We start from the raw sequence: 12500 nt of genomic DNA, 5'->3' as shown, positions 1-12500 counted from the left end.
TGTGTGTGTGTGTGTGTGTGTGTGTGTGTGTGTGTGTGTGTGTGTGTGTAATTTTGAATCAAACGGAAAGTAGCAAGGACGATAATAGAATAGCAAAATACAAATAAATATCCAAATAACTCTATAAAATCTCAAATAACAATAAAAGTCAGAGCCATAACAGATAAAGATAGAACAAAAAAATACATACAGAAATAGAAATAAACATATATTCTGACGACCCTCCCCCATAAAGAAAGGAAAGAGAAAAAAGAAGTAGAAGAATAAGAAAAAGAAGAAGAGGAAGAAGAAAACAACGACGATGACGAAGAAGAAAAAGAAAAGAAAAATAAGACGAAGAAAAAGGAAATAGAAGAGGAAGAAAAAGAAAAGAAGAAGAAGAAGAGGAAGAAACATATAAAGAAAAAAGAAAATAAAAAAAATAAAAAGAAAGAGCAAAAGTAAAAGAAAGAGAAGAAGAAGATGAAGAAAAAGAAGAATATGGAGTAAAATAAAACAAGAAGAAAAAGAAGCAGAAGAGGAAAAAGAAAAATAAGAAGAATATAAAGTAAAAGAAAACAAGAAGAAAAAGAAGCAGAAGTGGAAAAAGAAAAAGAAGAGAAAGAAGAAGAAAAATAAGGGAAGAAAAGGAAGAAAAAAATAAGAGAAGAAAAAGAAGGAAAAGAAAAATAAGAGAAGAAAAAAAGAAGAAGAAAAAGAAGGAAAAGGAAAATAAGAGAAGAAAAAAAGAAGAAGAGAAAGAAGGAAAACAAAAAGAAGAGAATAATGATAATAAGAAAAATCAGAAGAAAACGGCCCAAACCCGTCCGTCCGAGGGTTCGAATACTGGTCTCATTGCTCCGCCATGTAGATTATCTGTCATGCAGTCGGATCACGGTGCTCTGCAATGTCATGAGGACAACTGCCTCCCGCTGCGCTAGCTATGCGGGTTTGTTCGTGGTCATGCGTGTGGGAGCAGCAACCTCGAGTTCATGTCATATCTCACTCTGTGCCTGGCGTGTTGATGGAAGGAGGAAGGAGAAGGCGGCGGAGGCAGGGAAGGATTCACAGTACAATTATAGTGCGTATTTATACACACACACATACATACATAAATACATACATACATACATATATATATATATATATATATATATATATATATATATATATATATATGTGTGTGTATGTATATGTGTGTGTGTGTATGAGTGTGTGTGTGTGTGTGTGTGTGTGTGTGTGTGTGTGTGTGTGTGTGTGTGTGTGTGTGTGTGTGTGCGTGTGTGTATGCGTGCGTGTGTGGGTGTGTGTGTGCGTGTGTGTGTGCGTGCGTGTGTATATGAGAGAGAGAGAGAGAGAGAGAGAGAGAGAGAGAGAGGAACGAGAGGGAAAGAGAAAAAGAGAGAAAGAGAGAGAGAGAGAGAGAGGAACGAGAGGGAAAGAGAAAAAGAGAGAAAGAGAGAGAGACAGCTAGAGATAGATAGATAGATAGGCAGATAGAGAGAGAGATGAAGAATGAGAGAGGAAGAAAATGAGAAAGAGAGAGAAAGAGAATGAGAAAGAGAGATCTACATTAATCTTAGATATAAATAGACAGCCCTCCGGAGATCGATAGCCACTGACAGAGACATGCAGACGCACAGCCCAACTGAGCGAGAAAAGGCAACGGCAGAATCCCTCAACACTTCTCGAAAAACTTCGGCAGCTGTATCACGATCTCAAAACCGAAAATGAAGTTCGTTCCATTCAACACTCGTCTCGAAGTTCGAGGTTGTCTCACCCTGACTCGACTCGACTCGACTCGACTCGTCTCGACTCTCATAGGACCGGCCGATGAGTCACACCCGAGACCACGTCACACCCAGGCTTACAGATCAAGAGTTATGACCCGGCTCGGAGTGGGGTCGTTAAGGCCTATCCCTGCACTGGCCAAGCACGCTATTACGACCCTTACAGCAGGATGGTCTCTGAAAGGGAGGGACAATTCAAGGGCGAGAGTGTGTTTATCGTTCCCCGGTGGGAGTGACGCGGCGATGAGTGGTTCCCGTTTTTTGTTTGTCTATGCATCTATGAAAAGAAAACGAGAAGAAAGTACAAGAGCAAAATTTTTGAATGGGGGAGGATACAGAAGACGGTTAGAGGAAGGGGGGGGGGGGAGGAGGTAATTTCTCCTCACTTCCAGAATAGTATATTGGTTATATAAATATATACACACACACGCATATCTCTGGTTTTGGAAAAAGTCGTAAACTATAAGAAGTTTCCGGCCCTACAGGATTTTCTCCTTTGCGAATGGACAGAGCACGTGCGAGTTGGATTTTCGAAGGGGGGGAGGTGGGGGGGACAGGCATTCATCATCACACCCCGAGACAAATTATTCGCCATGAAAAAATATAAACCGAAAGGAATGGAGAATAATAAATCTTTGGCATAACTCGCTTTCTCAAAGAACGAATTTTGCCCCTTTTCCTTTTTTTTTCTTTCTTTCTGTTTTTTCTTCTTTAAGCGCTCCTCCAGGGTAGATCTTTCTTAAATCCCTTTAAGGCGCCGATCAAGAGGGCGACTGGCTCTAAAAGATTTACAAAACGAACCAACTGACCTGAAGGGAGCTTTTCCTGGGCAGTGGACACAGGCGTTGACCCTTAAGGGAGTAAAGGTAAAAGATTCCCTTGGTCCCCTCTCTCCCCCCTTCTCCCCCCTCTCCACCCACGCATCTCTCCCCTCTCTCTCTTCCCCTCTCCCCGCCCACGCACCTCCCTCTCCCTCTCCCCTCGAATTCCGTTGGATGGAGGTAATTGATCAAATGTTATAAATGGATCGTGGGTTGTTAGGGAGCGATGGGGAGGGGGGGGGCGATGAAGACAAGGGGGGAGTAGAGGATGGGGGAGTTATAGGAAGAGCGGCAATAGAGGGGCAGCAGAAGGAGAAGAGAGGGGGAGGGGAAAAAGCAGAGGAAATGAGGGGAGTCGTGAGGAGGAGAGAGATATAAAAGGGGAGGAGGAGGGAAGAAGAATGAGAACCAGCTGTAAAAGTTAGCGAGAGCGAGAGAGAGAGAGAGAGAGAGAGAGAGAGAGAGAGAGAGAGAGAGAGAGAGAGAGAGAGAGAGAGAGTGAGAGAGAGAAAGGGGGGGGAGAGAGAGAGGGGGGAAGGTAGAGAGAGTGAGAGTGAGATTGAGAGTGAGTGAGTGAGAGAGAGAGAGGGAGATTAATGAAAAAAGAATTAATTCCGGCGATAGTGAGAACGCAGAAGAATGATGGCCATGCGGACGGTAGAAGGAGAAGGAGGGGGAGGAAGGGGAGGAATAAGAGGAAGAAGTATAAGAAGAAGGGAAACAATCAGAGGACGAAGAGTGGAAGAGGAGGAGATGGAGAGAAAAAAAGAATACTAGACGCAGAAGAAAAAACAAATAATCAAATTGAAGAAGCAGATAAAAAATGAAGATAAAAAGGAAGGAAAAGAAACCTACAAGAAGAAAGAGAAGAAAAGGAAAAAGACAAAAAAGAAGAAGAAGAAGAAGAAGGAATAGAAGGCTAAAATAAAGCAGAAGAAGAAGACTCAGAAGAAACGAAAAAAAAAAAAAAGAGAAAGAAAAAGAAGTAGAAAAAGAAGAAGAAATAGAAAGAGAAGAAGAAGAAGAAGAAGAAGAAGAAGAAGAAGAAGAAAAAGAAGAAGAAATAGAAACAGAAGACTCACAAGAAGAAGAAGAAGAAAAAAAAAAAGTGCACGACATATGACTAACGAGGGCGATGGAGATGACACCGGAGATCGGGCGTGTGAAAGTGACTAATCACCCTCTTCGGAAGCGAAAGTGAAAGCGGTCGAATCAAACTGGCGTCGTAGCTCACGTCAGGTAATTAAGACTTCGAGTCGTTAAGATGAGCGAAAGGATGTGAAAGTGAAGTGAGGGAAAAGGGGTGTGGTAGTTGAGGAGGGGAAGGAGGGAGATGGTGAGAGAGAGAGAGAGGGGGATGGGAGGAGGGAGAGGGAGAGAGGGAGAGAGGGAGAGAGGGAGAGAGAGAGAGAGAGAGAGAGAGAGAGAGAGAGAGAGAGAGAGAGAGAGAGAGGAGGGAGAGAGAAAAAGATAGATAGACAGAGAGAGAGAGAGAGAGAGAGAGAGAGAGAGAGAGAGAGAGAGAGAGAGAGAGAGAGAGAGAGAGAGAGAGAGAGAGAGAGAGAGAGAGAGAGAGAGAGAGAGAGAGAGAGAGAGAGAGAGAGAGAGAGAGAGGAAAGGGGGAGAGATATCTATCTATCTATCTATCTATCTATCTATCTATCTGTCTGTCTATCTATATATCTATCTGTATATTTATCTATCTGTCTCTCTATCTATCTATCTATATATATATATATATATCTGTCTATCTATATATCTACCTGTCTATCTATCTAAAGGGATACAAATAGAGACAAAAAAATCAAGTAAAAAATAAGGGGATGAAGGCTAACGAGAAAGAAAAAAAAAACAATGAACAGAGAGCGAAGACGAAGAAAGTAGCTATGAAGGGGGGTAAGGGAAAGGGGGCTGGAGGGGGAGGGGGGGGGAGGGGGAGGGGGAGGAAGTAGGGTGCAGGAATAGAGGGGGGCTAAGGGGGGGTGATGTTGCGATGATTTCCTCCCAAGACATCCTCAGCTTCGTCCGGATGCTGTTCGTCTGAAGGCCCACCTCTGACCCCGCGCTCCTGACAGAGATGGATGAAGGGGGAAGGGGGGAGGGGTGGAGAGGAGGATATGAGGGGAAGGGGCGATGGGGGAGGGGGGAGGGGGAAGGGGGGATCTGGGAGGGGCCTACTCGATCTTGCACACCGCCTCACTCACTGATGCCGATGCGAGATTAGAGTCATCGCGATACACTGTGGGATCGGGTGGGGGGTGGGATGGAGGGGTGTAGGGGGGGTGAGGGAGGTCGAGATTTTCCGTATCGGCTGTCAAGGTTATCGCGAGTGAAAGGGGGGCGGGGGGGTAATTGTCGAGATGATGATGAAAAGAAAAGGGGAATTAAATGGGTCGGGATTGGGGCAGAAAGTGAGAGAGAGATGGGGAGAGAGGGAGGAAGAGTGAGGTAGGGAGGGAGGGAGGGAGGGAGGGAGGGAGGGAGGGAGGGAGGGAGAGAGAGGGAGAGAAGGAGGGAAAGTGAGGTAGGGAGGGAGGGAGAGAGTGAATGAGAAAGAGTCAGAGACAGAGAGAGACAGGTGGGAAAATCAACAAAAGATGTCCAATCCCTTTACGAAAACGAAATCCATACCATTTCGAAATGAAGAAAAAAAAGTTACGCATTACACTAAAAAGACAAATAAAAAAGAAGACTAAAGGAGCAAAAAAAGATAAAACAAAGGAGAATAAAACAGTAGCACCAAACTTGCCAACCATTAAGACAACTGACATCATAATTACAGAGGAAAGATATGGGCAGCGTGACACTGATGAGGGAGGTGACACCGGTGTAGAAAGGGGAGTGACAGGTGTGACAGACAGGATAGCAGACAGGTGTACGTGTCAAGATGGAAGACAGCGAGACCAGCAATGACAGCGATCTGGCAGAAGAGTTAATGATCTGTCATGTCGAGAATGAGATAACTGCGCGTGAGAAATGCACCGTGATAATAACATAAGTGATAATAACATCCCTGTGAGGTCGAGTTTTATTTCTTTTTTTGGTTCTTAAAGCAATATAATTAATATAAATAAAAAACATAATCCATTATTTACAATAAAAGGCATCAATTTACAATCGCAAACAGAACGCTCTTACCAATGGAAACAACTCAAGAAAACACCTAAAAAAAAAAAAAAGCTCGTTATAACTCACTCTTATACATCGAAAAAAAAGAAAAAAGAGAGAGAAAAAAAAGGTGACGTCAAATGACTTCTAAATAGACCGCCTTTTCTCCTCCTTCCTACCCCTATATTCACCCCCCCTTCTCCCTTCCCCCTTCCCCCCCAGCCTTAAACCATCCTACGGGACCGTCTCAACTCCATCCTTCCATCTCCGGAGAAAATTTCGGATAGCGGAGTGGCTGTAGGACCTATTCATATGCAAATGTAAATGCCACTTTCCTTACCAGCTCAGCACTACGGGCGTCTGTGTGCGTGTATGTATGTGCGTGTGTGTGTATGTGTGTGCGTGTGTGTGTGTATTAGCGAGACGAGCCCTGACGCAGTGTGGCCTACCATAACAATGCAGGAATCACATGGCTACACTTTGACGGAATGCGCAGCGGGGGGGAAGGCGTGGGGGAAGGCTGGGTGGGGTGGGGGATAGGAGGGGCGGATGAGAAAGAGAGGGAGAAGGAGGAAGGTTCGAAAGACGGAGAAGGACAGATGGAGGGGGAGTATTTCTGCAAGGAAGATGTTATGGAGTTCTTGCCGTGATCTGGCGTTTGGGCTCAATTCTTCACTTACTGGAGCAAATGTATATATATATATCTATATATATATATATATATATATATATATATATATATATATATATATATATATGTATATATACTATATATATATATATATGTATATATACTATATATATATATATATATATATATATATATATATATATATGTATATATATATATATATATATAAATATACATATATACATATATACATATACATACATATATATACATATACATATACACATACATTTATACATATGGAGCTATATATAGAAACACACAAATCTTTAGCATATTTAGCTCCAACTTCGTCCTCTTCCCACCTCATCCCCTCACAATCCCTCCCTCCGTCCCTCCCCCCCTCCCCCCATCCCTCCCCGCCCCAGAGCCTTGCCCAAACGCAGCCAGCCTCGAGGCGTGACTGCCATACACCGCTTCCTCATGGCGAAAATATGCCCGCATTATATACAAGCGGACGACCAGGAAATTCACAAAGGACGCGACCACCTGTGCGCCGACGGGTTCTTGGCAGCTTGACAGACGTGATTTCTCGATCGTCAACGGGGGTTTCTCCCCCCGTCTCCCTCACTCCCCTGTCCCCTCCCCTTGTTTTCCGACAGCCATTTCGCGCCCACCTTCTTACGCATCCCTTTCTTTCCTTACTTTTTCCTTCCCTCCCTCCCTTGCCCTTCCCTTCCCTTCTCTCCCACCCTCTCTAACGCACCCATAAGAGGACAAAATCGAGTGCGTGTGGTCGGGCGGGGAAATTTGGTGATCACTGTTATGGGGGAGGGAGGTGCTGTGGGAGGGAGGGAGGGTGAGGGAGGGTGGGGGAGAGCGGGAGGGAAGGAGGGAGGAGGGAGGGAGGATGGAGGATGGAGGAGGGAGGAAGGAGGGAGGAGGGAGGGAGGATGGAGGAGGGAAGGGGGAGGGAGGAGGGAGGAGGGAGGGAGGGAGGGAGGGAGGGAGGGAGGGAGGGAGGGAGGGGGGAGGAGGAGAAAGAAGAGAAGGAAAAGAAAAAGGAAAAGAAAAGAAAAAGAAAGAAAAAGGGGGAGGAAGACGACGAAGGGGGGCGAGATTGAGGAGGGGGTGGAGGGAAAGTGGGAGGGACTAGAAGGGGAACGCTAAGAGTGAGTGTCGATTAATGGCTCAGACTTCCAGTATATGACGTTCTCCCCCCTCCTTCTCCCCTCCCCCTACCATTTCTCTGTCTCTACCCCAAACTCTCCCCTCTCCTTCCCCATAGTCAGATTGTTTGTGTGTCTTCGTTCCCTTCCCCTTTCCCCTCCCCTCTCTCCTTTCCCCACTTCCTTTCCTTTATTCCCTCCTTCCTTTCCTCTCCTCTCGCGCATTTATTTTCCTTTCCTTTCCTTCAGTTTCCTCTTTTTTTCACATTCCCTCATTCTCCCCTTCTATTTCCTTCCATCTTCCTCATATCATTCTTACTTCTCTCCTCTCATCATTTCTTTCTTTTTTCCTCCTCTCTCTTATTCCCTTCCTTCTTCCTTCTCTCTCTTATTTCTTCCATTTCCTTCTTTTACCCTCCTCTCTATCTCACTCCCTTTATCCTTTCTTTCCTCTCTTATTCCCTTCATTTTCTCTCCTCTCTTCCATTCTTATCTCTTTCCTCCTCTCTTTTCCTCCTCTCTCTCATTTCCTTTCTTTCTTAGCACACTCTTCCATCTCCCTCCTCTCCCCTCTTGCACTCGTTCCCTCGCTCTCATTTCCTCCCTTTTTCTTCTTTCCCTTTATCCTCCTTCAACCTCTTTTTCTCTCCTCTTTCTCCCCCCCCCTCTTCGCCTGAGCTGCTGGTTCTTCGGTTCCTCCTCTTCCTCCTCCCAGTTGAGCAGCAGGGGGTTGGGTGAGGAGGGGGGTTGGGGGGGAGGGTGTGGAAGACCCCCCCGAACATGGCTGGTACAAGTCTCGTTCCCTCTTTCCTGGCGTCAGCTTGTGAGAAGGGGAGAAGAGAGAGCGAAGGGGAGAGCGAAGGGGAGAGGGAGAGGGGAGGAGAGAGGGAGGGGAAGAGTTGGAGATGGAAGGGAGACGGGGAGAGATAGAGGAAGATGAAAGGGGGAGAGGTGGAGGAAGATAAGAGGGAGATAGGTTGGGTGAGAAGAGAAAGGGAGTGTAATGGAAAAGGAAAAGAAAGAGGGGGTGGAGAGAAGAAATGGGTAGAGGGAAAAGCAGCAGAGATAGAAGATGGAGATTGAAAATATAGAGGAAGAGGGGGAGCAGGAGAGGGAGCGAAGAGCGGAAGAATGATAGAGGGAAGAGAGAGAGAGGGGGGAGGGGGGACTGGAAGCTACTGTCACCTTCTTGGTTGGTCTCGAGAGTGCTTTTAGTGCCTGTAGCTTTTTCATCTTGTACTCTACGCCCCTCTCTCCCATCAACTCTTTTTTTCCCCATACATTCTACCCCCCTCCCCCCAACCACCACCACACGACCCTACCAACACAGCCCCTTTCCCCTCTAACCCCCTACATCCCTCCATCAGAAGAAAAGTTTCTATTTTTTTGTCCTTCCTCTTCCCTCAATACAATATTTCCCCTCCCAGCTGGTATCCTGGTGCCTTTGAGATTGCCTCGTACACACTATCACCCTCACCCCCCCACCCCCCACCCCATCCCAACTACTATACCCCGAGAGTGCAGTGACAATGCTGCCCCGGAAGAGAGAGTGTGACACGGAGCGCACCGATACCGTACTCCCCTCGGAAATAGAGTGCCATTGTGCCACTCGAAGAAGTATTCCTCCCTGCAGATGACGATGCTGGAAGTGAGAGCAGCTTTTCAAAGGAGAGCAATCTACTTGAATAAAAACCCTTGCTCTAACAAATATGGATAGATAAGTAGATAGATAAATATATAAGACAATAAACAAGAGACGAGAGAGAGAGAGAGAGAGAAACATAAACAATCAAACAAGGAAAGAAGCAAAGCACCACCCGAATGAATGCCAGAGAGACGAGGTGCCAATCACGCGCTTCCTTCATCGCCATCACATCCCGAGTGCCAGAACATCCTCTCCCCCCCCTCCTCCCCCCTCCCAAAATCTCCCCCTCTCCCCTCTGGCCATCGTGGTGTCATCTGCTCCCCCTTGATTGACCCTTTATGACACGAGGGAATTCATTTCAATTAATCTTGCAGTTGACCATTGACAAGTACAACTTTCACGTCCACTTACCGAAAGCGAGGGGAAGGGACACTCGTTTCCAATTTTGGGTAATGTCTCTTGATTACCCTCTATGCAATCGAAATTTCTTTACCTATGGGAGGTATACGGGCGACGGGCGTGCGGATGCTGACACACGCAGACATAAATAGCTTATTTTGGAAGTTTATGGGCGGGCCTTTCTATTTTTTTTTTCTTTCTCGTTTTATTTCTTTCTTTTCTTTCTCTCACTCATTTATCTTTCTTTTCTCTTTCTCTCTCTCCATTTTCTTGCTTTGCTCTCTCTCTCTCTCTCTCTCTCTCTCTCTCTCTCTTCTCTTCTCTTCTCTTCTCTTCTCTTCTCTTCTCTTCTCTTCTCTTCTCTTCTCTTCTCTTCTCTTCTCTTTATCTCTCTTCTCTTTATCTCTCTCCTTTTCCTTTCTCTCTCATTTCTCCTTTCCTCTCTCTCTCTCTCTCTCTCTCTCTCTCTCTCTCTCTCTCTCTCTTTCTCCAGCAATTATCCAAAAGGCAAAGCCGCATAATAACAACGATGTTCCACAACCCATCCGAAACCTTCGTATTGCCTTGGCTTTAGCTTTAAATATGAGGCATTAATTTGCGCCCTCTTCTTTATTGTGGTATTGTAGTCTCATCGTAATCTTCATAGGTCTAATTTTTTTCTTTTCTTTTTTTTAGTAGCGAAAAAGTGAAGGTGAAGCCCAATGATAGTTTATAGAATGGCAGGATAGGAAGCCATGGAGGTGAGATGGACGGAGAAAGGGAGGGACGGAAGAAGGGATGGATGGATGGAGGGAGGGAGGGAGGGAGGGAGGGAGGGAGAGAGAGAGAGAGAGAGAGAGAGAGAGAGAGAGAGAGAGAGAGAGAGAGAGAGAGAGAGAGAGAGAGAGAGAGAGAGAGAGAGAGAGAGAGAGAGAGAGCGAAAGAAAGAAATGAAAGAAAATGGCTGGATGAGTGAGCGAGGGAGAGGTTACGAATGTGAGAAAGAGAGAAATATTGTCAAACACGTGGCGAAGGCGCCTTGCTGAGGGGAATGGGTCACTAAGAGAGAGAGAGAAAAAAATAATAATAATAACATGGAGAGGGGACATAGCTGTGGGGAAAGGGTTATTAGGAGAGAAGGAAACCGTATGGGAGAAAAACAAAAAACAAAAAACTTTCCCACTTTGTTTACGTTTTCATTTGTATCTGTTTTTTTCTCCCTCTTTGTTTATTTCAAGGTTGGCATTCGAATGACACCCATGACACTTCATTACAGCCTGACATCCACGATTACTATCTCGACATATCACAGTAAAGAGCTTGTAATCTCTTTTTTTCCCTTTTCCTTTATTCTTTCCCTCTTTCTATCTCCTTTCTCCTATTTTTTTTTTATCTTACACTCTTTCCTCTTCTATCTTACTCACTTCATCTGTTCTTCTTCCTTTTGTGTATCTATTGCTTCCTGCTCCCTCCCTCTCTCTCTCTTTCTCTCTCCTTCCTACCTCTTCCTTTCCGTCCTCCACCTGTTTCCATCATCCATTTCTCTCCCTCCCTCCCTCTATCGTTTTCTTCTTACCTCCCTGCTTCTTTCCTCTCTCTCCCTTGATCCCTTTTTCCTTCCTCCATCCCTATCTCTCTCTCTACTTATCGTTCTCTATCAACTTTCTTAACATCCCTCTCCTCCTCCTCCTCCTCCTCCTCCTCCTCCTCCTCCTCCTCCTCCTCCTCTCTCTCTCTCTCTCTCTCTCTCTCTCTCTCTCTCTCTCTCCCTCATTCCCTCCTACCCTTCCCCCTTCCCCCTTCCCCCCTCCCTCTCTCCTACCCTCTCCCCCTCTCTCCCTCTCACCCTCCCTCTCTCCCACTCTCATACCCTCTCTCCTACCCTCCCTCCCTCCCACCCTCCTACCCTCTCTTCCACCCTCCTACCCTCTCTCCCTAACCCCTCCTTCCCTCCCTCCCCCAAGCGCAGCCAAGCCAATAAAGGCCAAGAGAGGGACCAAGAAAATAATCCTTCTTAGACAATTCCTTCGGTGATCTTATCCTTCATCATCGTCTCCGGATGTCACGGGGTCACGCACGGAAGAGGAGGAGGAGGAGAAGGAGGAGGAGGAGGGTGAATAATAATAATAATAATAATAATAATAATAATAATAATAATAATAAGAGGAGGAGGGTGAAGAAGAAGAAGAAGAAGAGGAGGGGGGAGGAAGAGGAGGGTGAAGAAAAGAAGGAGGAGGAGGAGGAGGAGGAGGAGGAGGAGGAGGAGGAAGAGGAGGAGGGTGAATAATAATAATAACAAAATAATAATAATGATAATAATAAGGAGGAGGAGGATAAAGGAGGAAGAGGAGGGAGAAGGAAGAGGAATAAATAATAGACAATTAATAGGTGATCTTATCGTTAATAATAATGATGACGGGGTAACGAGGGAAGAGGAGGAGGGAGAGGAGGAAGAGGGTGAAGAAGAAGAAGAAGAAGAAGAAGAAGAAGAAGAAGAAGAGGAGAAGTAGGAGGACGAGGGAGGAAGGGAGAGAAAGAGAGAGAGAAAAAAAGAGTGAGTGAGTGAGTGAGAAAGAGAAAGAGTTAAAAAATAACAAAAACGAAAAAGTTGAAACAAAGACATGACTTTCTCAATCGCAACAGAAAGAGACGCGACAAAGCTTGAAATGTCAAGAGAAAGAGAGAAAAAAAGGAGAAACATCCAAAGATAAGCGCCGTGAGAGACAGCGGAGAGACGAACATCTCGGAACAATTGACTTTATCGACACCATTCGACTTCCTACCCCCTCCCCTACCCCCCTCCCTTCATCCTGCCTACCCCTTCCCCCCTTCTTCGCCTCCCTCTACTTGCCTTTATCTTACCTCCCCTTCTCTTTTCCTTCACCCTTCTCCCCTCTTCACCCTACTTACCCTTCCTCCCCTCCTTCACCTTACTTCCTCCTTCTCCCCTCCTTCACCCTGCGTCCCCTCTCTTTCCTT

The 12500-nt window shown here is 45.8% G+C and overlaps 1 protein-coding gene across 3 annotated transcripts in view; it reads right to left on the bottom strand.

Moving 5' to 3' along the window:
* The window catches only part of LOC122254235 (uncharacterized), a 1188590-nt gene that overhangs the window by 201880 nt on the left and 974210 nt on the right, over nt 1-12500 (bottom strand). The gene's annotated exons all lie outside the window — the stretch shown is intronic.

This window comes from Penaeus japonicus, unplaced genomic scaffold, assembly GCF_977035675.1.
Source record: "Penaeus japonicus unplaced genomic scaffold, GWHDUDI00000001_assembly GWHDUDI00000005, whole genome shotgun sequence".
Taxonomy (NCBI): domain Eukaryota; kingdom Metazoa; phylum Arthropoda; class Malacostraca; order Decapoda; family Penaeidae; genus Penaeus; species Penaeus japonicus.
This window is presented reverse-complemented; position numbering and strand designations above follow the sequence as displayed.